This window comes from Gymnoscopelus microlampas, assembly GCF_963454915.1.
Source record: "Gymnoscopelus microlampas genome assembly, chromosome: 20".
NCBI classification, from domain to species: Eukaryota; Metazoa; Chordata; class Actinopteri; order Myctophiformes; family Myctophidae; genus Gymnoscopelus; species Gymnoscopelus microlampas.
Window position 1 is genome coordinate 16,904,310 of NC_139957.1, and position 13,241 is coordinate 16,917,550.

At 44.0% G+C, this 13,241-nt stretch overlaps 1 protein-coding gene across 5 annotated transcripts in view; it reads left to right on the forward strand.

The window, feature by feature from the left end:
• The window catches only part of numb (NUMB endocytic adaptor protein), a 63,521-nt gene that overhangs the window by 5,137 nt on the left and 45,143 nt on the right, over positions 1 to 13,241 (forward strand). Inside the window, exon 2 of one of the 5 annotated variants that reach the window (XM_084045710.1) lies at positions 11,646 to 11,776. The exons of the other annotated variants lie outside the window; for them this stretch is intronic. The gene's annotated coding sequence lies outside the window, so the exon portion shown is untranslated. The remainder of the gene's footprint in view (positions 1 to 11,645; positions 11,777 to 13,241) is intronic. 5 annotated transcript variants of the gene reach the window in all.

Genomic DNA, 13,241 nt, shown 5'->3' on the forward strand with positions numbered 1-13,241 from the left:
CAACACGTTCAGCCATCTGTCTCGTCTCGTCGGGCTATGGGATTTAAACTCCACAACTGTCGTTGCGCACTGCAACAAGGCAGTGTTGAATCAAGTTTGTTACTGCAACTCCAAATGGGGTTGCAGTAACATAACCATTTGTTTGTTTGTATACACACGTTTGGCTACATGTATCTATAACTTTTTTTGCAGCATGTTGTGTGTGAATTGTTTTTGTCTTCCATTGATGGCCACTATTGCCAGTACTGTCAGCCATGAGTAGATGAGAGATTCGGATGGTTGCTGGTTTGACCCCCCTGGCTTGCCCAGTCTGTCTCAAGACACTTAACCCCTAACTGCTCCCCGGAGTGGACGCCATATGTCATCCACACTGCTCCTAATAGTAAGGATGGGTAAATGCGGATTGCAGGTATATGCAAATGTCCTACTTGGCAAATACCACTACAACAACAATTATAGCCTAATCAAAGTGTGGCTGGAAAACAAAACGAGTTGATTGCCTTGAACTGTTGATGCCTGAGTAACCTCAGATCCCACACTTGCTTTCTCAGAAATACATTTTTTATTTTAAAAGTGAGTAGAATGGGGCTCGGCCAAGACTGTATGGGCAGAGTTTTGGCAGTGCCATTCCATAAAAGAGGACGGTCTCACCCAGGTGCACATATCAACTGCTCAATGAAACAAACGGCAAGTTACGGCAACAAATGCTGGTGATGTGTGTCAGGGTTAGATGGATGATGTTTTTAAATTATGCTATTTTGTGCAGTGCACTGCACATGATACCTCAGGCTATGTTTGTATAAATGTATCTTCTATTATTGCTGATCGATATACAGTAATCTGATTCAGGTTCCCACCCAGTCAGAAAAACACAGACGGACTGTGGTCCTAATGCTCTACTTCACCACTCAATCACAGTTTAGTCACATCTGAGCGAGTAAGCTGCTCACTCATTCTATCCACTCTGTTTCCAGTCTGATTTTCCCCAGACCTTCATTCAGAGTGGGGTGATATTGGAGGGCTCGAGACATTAGAACTCAGAAAACTGAGGAAAAAATGATCAATCCTCCTCAAGTCATTTTTGTCTAAAGACTTAAAATGACTAAGTCTATATCCCTCAATTTTATGTAATGCATGGTCTTAGCATCATCCAGTAAGTGTGCTCAGAAATGGTAGTGGCAGGGATGAAGTGAAAATGGTCGGTACATCCCACTCGCTCATAATCGCATGATAAACAATTACAGCCCCTCAAGTTTAACATGTGTTTTTGTGTGTTTTATCGTGCAGACCTTGTAAACAAGCTCTCATCATCCACATAGACACACACATACACACCATGTCTTCCCTTATCCCCTTGGTCATGAAACGGGACGGGACCGTTTCTGCTGACTCGCAGTGCTCCTGGGAAGCTCCTTCTGGTCCGGACTTGGCCCCCAGGGCAGCACTTGGCTGTTGCATAACAAGATGATGGCTGTCTGTTCCAAACTACCTTGGCTTCTGGTGGGTAACTGACTGCACGAGTAGGCACACAAGACCCGACCCAGGGATGGTTGGTGTTACTGGGCTGTCGCCTGCTGCAGTTTTTGCCTCTGGGCCAGCGACCGATCACTGGTCAAATCGCTGTTTTGTTTTTGTTTGTCTATTGTGGTAGTATGATGGATCGATGGACTGTTAGTAGGATATTTTTGATATCATGAAGATGCCGTTTATTGCTGGGCAAATGGTCACAGTGACCAGACTGTGTGTGTTGTGGTGAGAGAGGGAGAGGGAGAGACGGCGAGAGAGAGAGAGAGAGAGAACGGAGATGCATCATTCATCTTCAAGTGCGCAGGCATCCAACACACAATCTTCTCTCACACAGACCGCACTGTGCTTCGTCAGCCCACCCCAGATAAGCTGAAGTAAGGTAGGAGGAATGTAAGACCTTTTTCCTGGGGAGGAGGGAGTGGTTGAGACTAGGGAGGGAGGGTTTGTGTGTTGTTTCCTGTGTGTTGCGTCAGTCTGCAGCTTCCTGAGCTGCAGTTTTTAATCTCACAGCTACCGGGGTAGAGGTGTGTACTGTGTTCACATGTATAGATAAATGTGTGTGTAGTGTGTACGTGTGAGGGCCTTTGTGCATGTGTTGCATGCAAGATAGATAGTTAGAAAGAACCATGAGAAAGCTTGTATAGATATGGCATGGCAGGCATGTACACACACGCACGCACGCACGCACGCACGCACGCACGCACGCACGCACGCACGCACGCACGCACGCACGCACGCACGCACGCACGCACGCACGCACACACACACACACACACACACACACACACACACACACACACACACACACACACACACACACACACACACACACACACACACACACACACACACACACACACACACACACACACACGCGGACTGCATTGTCTACAATGGCTTGTCAAAGTGTTACTTTCCGTCATAACTAATAGTGGTATATCTATAAATGAGCTTGAAGAACTCAACTGTACTCAAAAGCATACAGGCAATATAAGATGCAAAGATTGCAGTATACTGTATCTAGCTGCAATGTCTAGCTGCAATATCTAGTATATCTTGCAAAATAACTGCCACAATTTTGTACATAATTGTACAATTAAATGTTTTTTGAGTACAGTACTTACGTGTCATTCATGAAAGAGAGAGGGGAAAAAATAAAGAGTGTGAGAGAGAGCCCTGAAGACATGCACAGGATGTTCACACACTCCCCACTGCATCACACCACCACAGCCATCCACCAAACGCTGTAGCAGAGCGATGGGGAGAGAGATCGCAGGCCTGTGTGAGAGAGAGCCTCTGTGCTGAGTCGACAGCAAAGGGAACAATGGCTCTGCTGTGCTGCCCTGCTCCATTTTGGCCGGCTTTCACACGGCGTTCAGAGAAAAAGGGGGCTACCGTCTGCTTTCGGCTCGGCTGAGTGCCGTTGACCAGGCCTCTGCCTTGCTGGTCACTGACCCGTTTTGCCCACCCTGCCTGCAACCCATCAGGCCCCAGAGGGTCCCCGATTATCCCTGCAGTAATTGGTGCCTCGGCGCTGGCTGATCAAAGGAGCCCAGCTGATTGTGCAGGCCTGGTAATTTTCCATTCTTCTCTGCTGGCCGCTGTCCTCTGCAGTCCCTGTCTCACTGCCTCCTGGGCCCCGTCTCAGGCTGGCTACTAACCTGTCTGTCTGACTAGCTGTCTGACTGCCTGGTTCCTGTCTGCCTGGACAAGAAACAACCTGGCTGCTTTTTGGACTCCCTGGACCTCTTCCCTGGTCAGCCTCCCTTTTTCGGGAGGTCAAGGCTTCACTGAGTACCTTGACCCTAATTGCTTGACTGAACCTTCATCTCTGAATAGAAAGGGACAGGATACAACCTGTGTTGCCTCGTCCTTCTGAAGCCTGTGTCTAGCCGTTGTCTACACAGCACTCCTTTGGCTGCCGGGTTGATTGGGTGAATGGACATTTGGGGAATACTCTACTCGTGTTACAGTCCTTAACTCAATGCATACAGTGATCTCATCTTTACTGATAGTAGTGTCCCCGATAAAGCACAGGGTCCATATAGTTCTTCACACCACCTGAGGTGCTTTACATCCTCACTTACTGAAATAACCTCTACATTACCTCTTCCTTATCAGTACTCCAGAGTCCAGAGCCATATATTGGAAGAGTTGGGCTAATATTACTTTGTTTGAATGTATGACGGTAGGGTATTAACAGAATAATCAAATATTCGACTATCATACCACTATTCGACCACTGTACATCAAAGTCGATTATTAAAAAAAGAAAAGAAAATCCTAATCCAATCATGGTTGATTGTTGTCAAATCATTTCATACCGTATGTGAGGTTGTGCCTAGGACTGTCCCCTAAAAGTCGACGCGTCAGGCGAGGAGCCAGACGTCGACTCGCATTCCTTGAGTCGTGTCGTCAATGCCATTGGCATTTTTTTATTTTTTATTTTTATTTTATTTTAATTATCAAATCGATTAATCGAATATTTGAATACTTATAGGTCGAATAAGTCGAATGCTAAAAATCACTATTCATGAATGCCCTAATGAGGGCAAACATTGGGGAATGGGAAAACCTGCACCCTGAAATCTCGAAGTGCTGCCGAATAATTTCACAGAGGTCAGCAAAAATGTGCTGTAATATTTTCTGCTAATATTTACATCATAATGTACTTTTAATTTATTCACAGGTTAAATGCACACTTTCAGCTTTATCTACATATATTGGTCCTCATTAGTCACTTGCTTACTATAGGACAGCTGTTCAGTAGAACAGAACTTTTCCATTCCACCTTCCACTTAAATGGGTTAAAACAAGCACCAATCACAAAAGAGCTGGGACAGTGTCCCATGTCAACCATAAAAGAAAGACAACTAAATCACACAGCTCACATTCTGCACAACTAAATATTTAGATTAGATTTTGCCAATGCCAACCTGCTGGTTCTCAGCAAAGATGCACATCTATCTCTCATTCACAGTCACAGTCCCTATGCCAGATTTGTGCTTCAAATGAGCTAAAATGTTGTACGTGTTGCCAGCAGCATACCCGATCGCTACTTAACTATGCTGTTAAGTAGCAGCATCTTATCCACTTATACACTTGTCTTTCTCTGTTTTTGTATTTTATATATTTATCAAAAAGTGTGTCGAACCGTAAACCATAACCACTTAACCCCTCTAGACTTGGTCTAGACTAATAATCCTCCCAGAATATGGATACTGGGGTCAAGTGGTTATTGCATAATGGGGGCGTTCTTGATTCTCGGTTCCCAACATGACAGGCTTTAGGGGAAAACATGCTGTCTATTTACCATGCTGGGTATGTTATTGCTGGGGTGCGGCTGGCAGGCCTAAAGGCTGCACTGTGCCTTGTTGTCAAGTGATTTAAAGATGTTGAGGTAACAAAAACAAGCACTCGTCTTCCCCAACCCTTCTGGGGAAAACAACCTGCTGTGTTTAATACAGTATGTCTTTGTGGGAACTTGTAATTAAAGTTCTGCACGAAAAACCCATTATTACCGAACGGAACCGAACGACCTGCACCAAAGCGGTTCGGTAGAATGTGTACCATTACAACCCTGGTGTAGTGTGTTCCCAAAATATTCACCAAGATATTTTGTGAGTGGTTAAAGGCAAATAATGGAAAAGCCACAACAGTTCGGTATGTTCTGAAAGTGACATCACTTAACTGTAATGCAGCTTTTAGACCCAGGAAAAGACGACCCTTATGCCATATTACGAATACGATATTACGCCATCCAAATGTCCCGACGATAATATCAACAGTAATCCCATTTCACAATATCTATATACGAATTATACTGTATATTGCTGCCCAGCCCAAGCTCTGACAAAATGATCAGGAGGCCGGAGCTGAGGTACAGTACCTGGAAGACATTCCTCTAGTGACTCGTGAGCTATTTTGTCTACTGGGCTGGTGACTAGTAGCATGGGCTCCTTGACGTATGCATGATGCCGGAGCGACCGGTTTGGTTGGCTCACTTGGCTGAGAGGCATGACGTCAATAAGAACCCTGCTTGTCTCATATGGAGTCGTGTTGCAATCTGACTCGAGCTCTCTCTTCACAGGTGGGCAGAGTAGCTGTCTAGAAGGTCAGGGTTGTATGGCCTGATTTGTAGACACATTGTTGACTAGGGTTCATTCACCCGAAACTTGTAATTTGCTCTGGATAAGAGCATCTGCGAAATGCTGCAAATGTAACTAAATGGATGGACCCGTAATGTTCCATTTGGTTACATGTATATTCTCAAGTTTTATGGATACATTAACAGTGAGGATTTTACTGTGTGGTCACAGAAATAGTTTGCTTTGTTAGTTTGTTATTACCTAAGTAATTGTGTTTTAAAATGTACTTATGCAGTGAATCTTTAATCTTAGCGTTAGAGCCTATATGTGGTATGCGCCTTGACCACTAGGCCATCGGCACCCTTTTTCTTTTCAGACACCTGTTAAAGTGGGTGGGATTTTTGCCTCGCCATTTTTTCTATAAACCTTTTATATGACAATAAAGTTGATTCTGATATTGATTGGTGCAGCTGCTGGTAGCATAGTTTTACAGCAGGAGTGTGTGCTACAAAGTGTGTATATAAAACTGATATTGTATGCGACTGTTAGCAGTGTGTTTCTGATAACAGGAGTGTGTATGTATTTTGGTAGCAGTGCTCTGATTGAGTGCGTGCGTACTCGCCATGTTTCTTGGCCAGGTCAGAGGTTGGGAGCAGAGCTGGTCTGTTGGCTCAGCAGGAAGTTCCTGTTCTGCTTCATCCTCTCATCACACCCTGCTGCTGCACAAACACTGCTACACGCACGCACGCACGCACGCACTGCACTGCACTGCACGCATACATGCGCTCATGCACATTATGTACACACACATGCAGTATGTTGTTCACACTTGCACTTGCCTGCTGTCTCACAAATATTGCACACACAAACCATTGTTGACAGCCAAGTAGCTACTAGCCTAAATATACACTTAGCACTGCGGTACACATGCACATTGTGCGTGTGTGTGTGTCTGTCTCTTACATCCATTCCATTACCCTTCCCCCCTTATGTATGCATCATAACCAACGTAACTCAAGTTGACCTGACCATAACCCTAACACATATGCTTCTCTCGACTAGAGACTGAGAAAGAACTCCCAGCTTTCGTTGCTAAAATTGGAAACGGAGTTGGAAAAAGACAACAACTGCAATGCAGAACCAATCCAAAGTCTCGAGGACAGTATTTCATGTTGAGGCAGTGATTGGTTTCCAAATAATCCGTTTGGAATATTTAATTACACAAATATTGTACGGGGGTCCCTGGCACAAAGTATTTTCACGTGGGGTACGTGACCAAATAAATACATTTTAATTTGGGGGTCCTTGACAGGAAAAAGTTTGAGAACCACTGCTTTAAGCGAGCAACTTCCAGATACTCAGTGTTGTTGGTCTGAAAAGGCACGTTATAGACAGGAGAGTGACCCAGCACAGCAACCATCGATCCCTCTGTGAGTGTTTTTCCACATAATCTCTGCTCCCTCTCTCTCTCGTTCACTTTCACCCTCACCTTTTCCTCCCTCCTTCAATCTCTCCATCTCTGCCTTGCCCTTTATGTCTCTTTCTGTTAAGGTCGTTGCAGAGAGCAAATCTGCATTGCCTTGCCGTCTCTTTCATTTCTATGCCTCCCTCTCCTCTATCCTTCCACCCTCTCTCTCACACAGCCCTTGTTTCTATCGTTCTTGCCCTTTGGGTCTTGCATGCCAGTGTGTACATGTTTGATTGTGCATCTTCATATGATATGCTTCTGTTCATGCCGGGGGGCTTTTTTGTGAGTGTGTAGACGTGCATGCAGCTGTTTGACATTTGTGTCATAGCATGTTGTGTCAAACTGTGTGTGTGTGTGTGTGTGTGTATGTGTGTGTGTGTGTGTGTCAGAATACAGCAGTGCAGTGTCTAAGGGTCCTGCAAGTAGAATCCGCTCAGACAAGCCTCCCTGCAGCCATCTGTACATGTCGTGATGAGAGCAGTGGGGAGTGACAGGCCTTCAATGCTCACTGACTATTCTCTGTCCCCCCAAAAGACTGACACACTCTTCCCTGCCTGGGAAACTTATAGGCAGCTTGGCTCAGTGCTGATCATTGCAACATTAAAACATACTTCTATACCCAAATATACTGTATCGCTCTCTTGCACAAACTCAGAATCACTTTATTGACAGTGCAATAGCTGTGCAGGACTTTGTCTCTGCGACACTGGCATTTGAATAGAGTAAAGAAGTAGGCTATTGTAATATGCACGCCACCCTGACATTCAACTCCCAGCAATAGAGGCCTCTGGGGGAAAATTCTGGTAAAATAGCCGATCTACAAGCTCACAGTGTGTCATAATGCAACACGTTGTGAGCTTCTAGATCGGCTATTTTCGGCAGAGATTTGGTGTTGGGGAAATGCAGTGGGTGAAGTATAGAAACCTGAGGGACGGCAGTCCAATAAGTATAGGGTTTAAGTGGTAAAATGTTCTTATTTATTTAATTGTACATGAGGTACAAATACAATAGGCTATATAAATAATTAATTACTATTATTTATTTATTTAAGTTAATCTGAGTGATTTATTTTTGTGTACCTTCTTGTAACCTCCTCCATCCCTACGCACTGTCTCTAAAAGTGTCCCTTGTTATCACTGCCACATGGATGATTTGTGATGCATGCACACACGCACACACACACACACACACGCACACGCACACACGCACACACAGACAGAGGGTGGGGGTTGTGTGTATTGACGTAGCCTGTGCTGTGCCTGCCAGGCTGGTGCCAGGCAATGCCTATAATATAATGTGGCCTTAGAATAGTCTGGCCTCAAGATCCAGGGGTATGACGTAAAGAACATGTAAACGTGGAAAAAATGTAGGATCTGCTTTTCCTAACCACTGATGTATAGTCCCTAGACCGTCTGCCAAACCCTTGCCATTGTGGCCAGTCAAGTACCCATAATAATGGCTACTTGGAAAGAGCCAAATCCATTTGGCAGCTGCAGGGCAGGCAGCTCCTCTGCGTGAGCACACAGAAGGGGGAAGGATGAAAGGGCTGCAGGCAGGAAACCAACCTTTTCATCCACAGGCCACCGTGGTTGATGGATTTCAAATTTCTCTAACCATGTTCCCTAGTTCAGAAGCCACTCCTTAGTGCACAATCGATTATGCCCTCTGAGCGATGCTTGGTAACCTCTCAAAGGGAGGTAGCAAAACTTGCTAAATAAGTTTACTAGATAGACAGACAGACATTTATCCCAGGAGACAAATTCAGTTGTCATGGCAGTACAGCAGTTAAGAAACACAGGATAGAAACAGAAAAAGAGTTACAGCTAGGAGTAACCAATAATACTACTAATAAAAAAGAAGCAGGTAAAGCACCAGGATATTACAGAAATGTTGATTGGTCCACAAACCAAGAGATTTAGGTATACTACAGAAATCTTGTTTGGTCCTCAAACCACAAGATTTAGATATACTACAGAAATCTTGTTTGGTCCTCCTCACACCACGAGATCTATGTATACTGCAGAAATCAAGCTTGGCCCTTAGCACTTGGACTGCCTGGGAATTAGCATGGTGAAAGAGCTATTAATTAACAGGTGTAGAATCGCAGCAATTGTTGTCAAAGTGCTAACAGTATATTAACACTTATATTAACAGGCTCCCTGACTCCCCAGCCATGGCCAACACTTCCTGCACTGGTGCAGAGTCGCAGACTGCAGTCAAATAGATGCTGAGTCCAGGAGCAGAGCTGTGGGCTAAAGCCTAGCTTAATTTATACACTGTAGGATGACTGTCTCAACTTGCCAAAAATAACTGATCTGCAAGCTTGTAGCTTATAGATCTGTGCTGTTTGGGAGGTGGTGGTACCCTTTGATGATGGAGTAGCTTAATGGTGAGCTCTGTCAGATGCACATGAGTTGTGATTCAGCAGGCCTGGAGGAAGTCTGTCTGTCTGTCTGTCTGTCTGTCTGTCTGTCTATTGGTCTTTGCCTGCCTTGTCCTGCACATGTATGGACAACTACACCTGTTTAAAATGACAGAATAAAGTGTGTGCATGCATCTGTCTGAAGAACAGTATTGAATGTGACATACTAGAATACTACATTGAACTGAATAGAAATTAGTTTGTGGTTGAAACCTCAGCTTTTTTTTTCGTATGCTGTTAAACTTTCCACGCTCTTACTCCTTGGGTAAAACAAATCACTATATATCTCTGGCTTTGTCTTTATCTTGTGACAAATTCCCTAGTCACACAATGATCTAAGAGCAGTGACCTGTGGCGTTTGGTTAGCTGGCAATGCTGATGTTTCAGTCTTGCATTTGTGTTATTTTTTTCTCTAATTGAAATTAGTGTAATAACCCTCTAGTGCGACGACCTGTGACCCTGTGTAACAGCAGTCTAAGATTAGGGCTCCACAGTTAATTGCATATAATCATGAATGTACTGCATTTTAATTTCCATAGTTAATTATAGAATTAAAGACTATTAATATGATGACGACAGTCAAAAATGTTATACACCAAATGCATTAGACTTCTTAGCCATTTGGGGCACCGATGGCCTGCAGTAGTTAAGGCCCATACTACCCCCCCCCCATAAAAAGACTTCTTAGTCATGGTATATGGTTGTTCTACTACTGCCTGACAAGCTCAAATACGAGTTTTGGGGCTGGTTGTGAGCAGGTGTTAATAGATTATGTATTAACAGGGCCTGGTGAATATGTAACAGGTGTGTTAACTGGCCTCAGATCAGCGTTTTGCAGAGAGAGACAATATAGTATTCCCCCTCTCCCCTCTGTCACTTCCACTGTCCCTACTATGCTGTAATGGCACCGTGTTCACTTCCTCCCACAACAACACCAAAGTGTAATAAAATAACGTGTGTGTGTGTGTGTGCGCGACAGGCGGACATGTGTATGAGAGTGAGAGGCAGAGAAAGAATGTGTGTGCATCTGAGACAGAATGTATGTGTCTTTGTGAATTCTGTGTGTCTGGAGAAGAAAGAACGTGTGTGTGGATGATGTCAAGGGAAATAAGGTAAACAGGGCTGGTTTCTATGAGTAGCTTTTTGCCTGTGAGGTTGCCACACAATTTACTTTCCACTGCTGCTTTCAACAGTCCACTGCTGCTGCAACAGTCAATGACAACATGAAGTCAAGCCACAGATTCATGCTGTGACCCAAAGCTTGTTTGTCTATGTAACTGAGGGGGAAGAAAGTGTGTTAGTCTGACAGTAAGAGGCTGAGCATGTTTTTTTCCCCTGCTAGCAGCCGGGCTCAAGCGATGGTGATTGATCCATCCACCACTTTGTTTGGTCCCAAACAACGTATTGCATCTTGAAAACTACTGTCTGGATTCATGGAACTTGCTGTGAATGTTCATGCAGATGAACCATACTGACCCAATGGCCTTACATCTTGCACAACATTTGGGCCAAAAAACTAAATGTTCATTTGCGCACAAGATGTCTCCAAATGTAATAGGCGAAGTGCAGCTCTCTATCGTGGGTGGACAGAAAAGCAGCAGTGCCAGGGTCACAGACAACCAGGGTTTGGAGACCAGGGTTTGATGGTCCCCTTGAGGAGAGGAATAGGCCAAGTGCAGAGTACAGCCACTTTGGACAGACATATGTCTTATGCAATGTTGCTACATGAGTGGGTAGGTACCTGTCTTGTGCAGTGTTGCTACATGAGGGTACCTACCTGTCTTATGCAGTGTTGCTACATGCAGTGTTGCTACATGCAGTGTTGCTACATGAAGGTACCTGTCTTATGCAGTGTTCCTATAGAGTGGGTAACTTTTCTTTATCAGCTGACAGCGGTAGACTGTCGTAAGGAAGAGGACAAAGATTGATAAAGTCAAGGCTATAGTCTACTGCAGTACACACACACGCACACGGGTCAGTCTTATCCAACAGAAGGGCTTCACAATCAGTTTCTTATGCTGGGTAAAATGTTTGTCAGCTCTCAAGCTTTCATCTGACTGTGCTGTGCATTCCTTTTTTACACGTAATGGGCAGAGCTCTCCCCCTTTTTTGTGTTTTTTTCCCCCTTGTCTTTATGTAGACAGACGGTAGGAAAGCTGAGAGGGAGACGGTGTATGAGAGGCATAGCAATAAAGCCTCTTTACTGGAGCCGTTCCTAGGCCAGCCAGTCTACGTGTCTTGAAGGATCACACACCTGCAGATTTCTTGCAGGCGAGTACATTCAGTTACCAGCCCCCGTCCCCACCAGACCTGCAACCTTTAATTGCTCTACTCGTTAAATTGAAACCCTATCCACACTTTGGCAAGCCATCTTCCCCGGCAACAAGTACCTAAAAACAATCACAGAGATGGTAGTTTTGGACACAATTTACAGATCTGAAGGAGTAAGGCATTTGCTGTTGTTGGCCTTGTTATGGCAAATCACAGACAAGAAACAACAAAATGGTAAAAAAAAAAAAAGGATCACTGAAATGACTGTACAGGGCAGGATTGTGTGGATTTGGTCCGGTCTTAGCTGTGTGTGATTCCTGTATTAGTGGAACCTGCACCCATGTGCAACAAACCATGTACTGTAGGCTAAGAAAACCTTAAGAAATAAATGTGTGGATCCCCTGAGTGCAAATGGCTTGCATGAAAATGCCATAGCGTAGGCCTCACTCGATCAAGAATTTGCTTAAATCTTCTACGAAGTTCTGAACCTGCCATTTTACTCCGAAATAACATTTTAGGTCCCTTTTTGGTTTTGTCAAATGAATTGACAAAAAATAAGGGCTGACTTAGGGTTTGATTTTCCTTGAAAGGAATTTCTTGGACAGTACAAACCCAACAAGAAGGGTGTGCTGGCACAGATGAATTCCCAAACATATAAAGCATTATATTTGGCTTTATTTCCTTTTGCTTTATCTGTCTACCAGAAGTGTTTTCCATTTCTGAAGATGATGTAGTAGGCTGTATTACTGTTCACTGGCGCTGTACTGAAGGATCTAAATCGTATTCTCCACTGTGCAAAAATAATCGGTGAAAGGTGTCAAAGGCCAAAAGGAAAATGTATTCCTCAAAATGGAGGGAATTCTACAAAAGCGGACTAAAGGTCTTCTTTTGTACATTTCAGATGTTCTTGTTGCTCCAATTTAAGATGTGTGTGCGTGTATATAAACAAGAGAGGAGACCTGAGAACAAGAGATGGACAGAAACTGTAATGGCCCAGCTTTTTAAAGCTGGGCTATTACAGTTGCATGCATGAAATGTAAATTACATGCATGGGGCTATAGGTACATTAGGTATGATGTCTATGCATTTCTGTGCCTACCGTACGCTACTGTACATGTCTTCTACTGTACGTTCTATACACTACTCCTTGGAAAGTCAAGAATACACAAGGGACAAAGATGCAAAGTTCATAATAATATTATGAAAAAGATCATTACACCTCACAGAAACATGGATAGGAACTAATGAACCAGGCTGACAAACGCAATGTGGAATATAGGGAAGATAAATAGAGACGGAATAAAGATTCTGAGAAGCGGTAGAAATGTTTGCACCAGTACTTCTGGTGCTTTTTTACAGTGTGGGATTCCCTTCAGATGATAATAATTATGTTTTAAGTCGTATTTATACTTAGTCATACAACAGTGTCGTATGGCCAAAATAGTTGTCTACAAGCTCACAACGC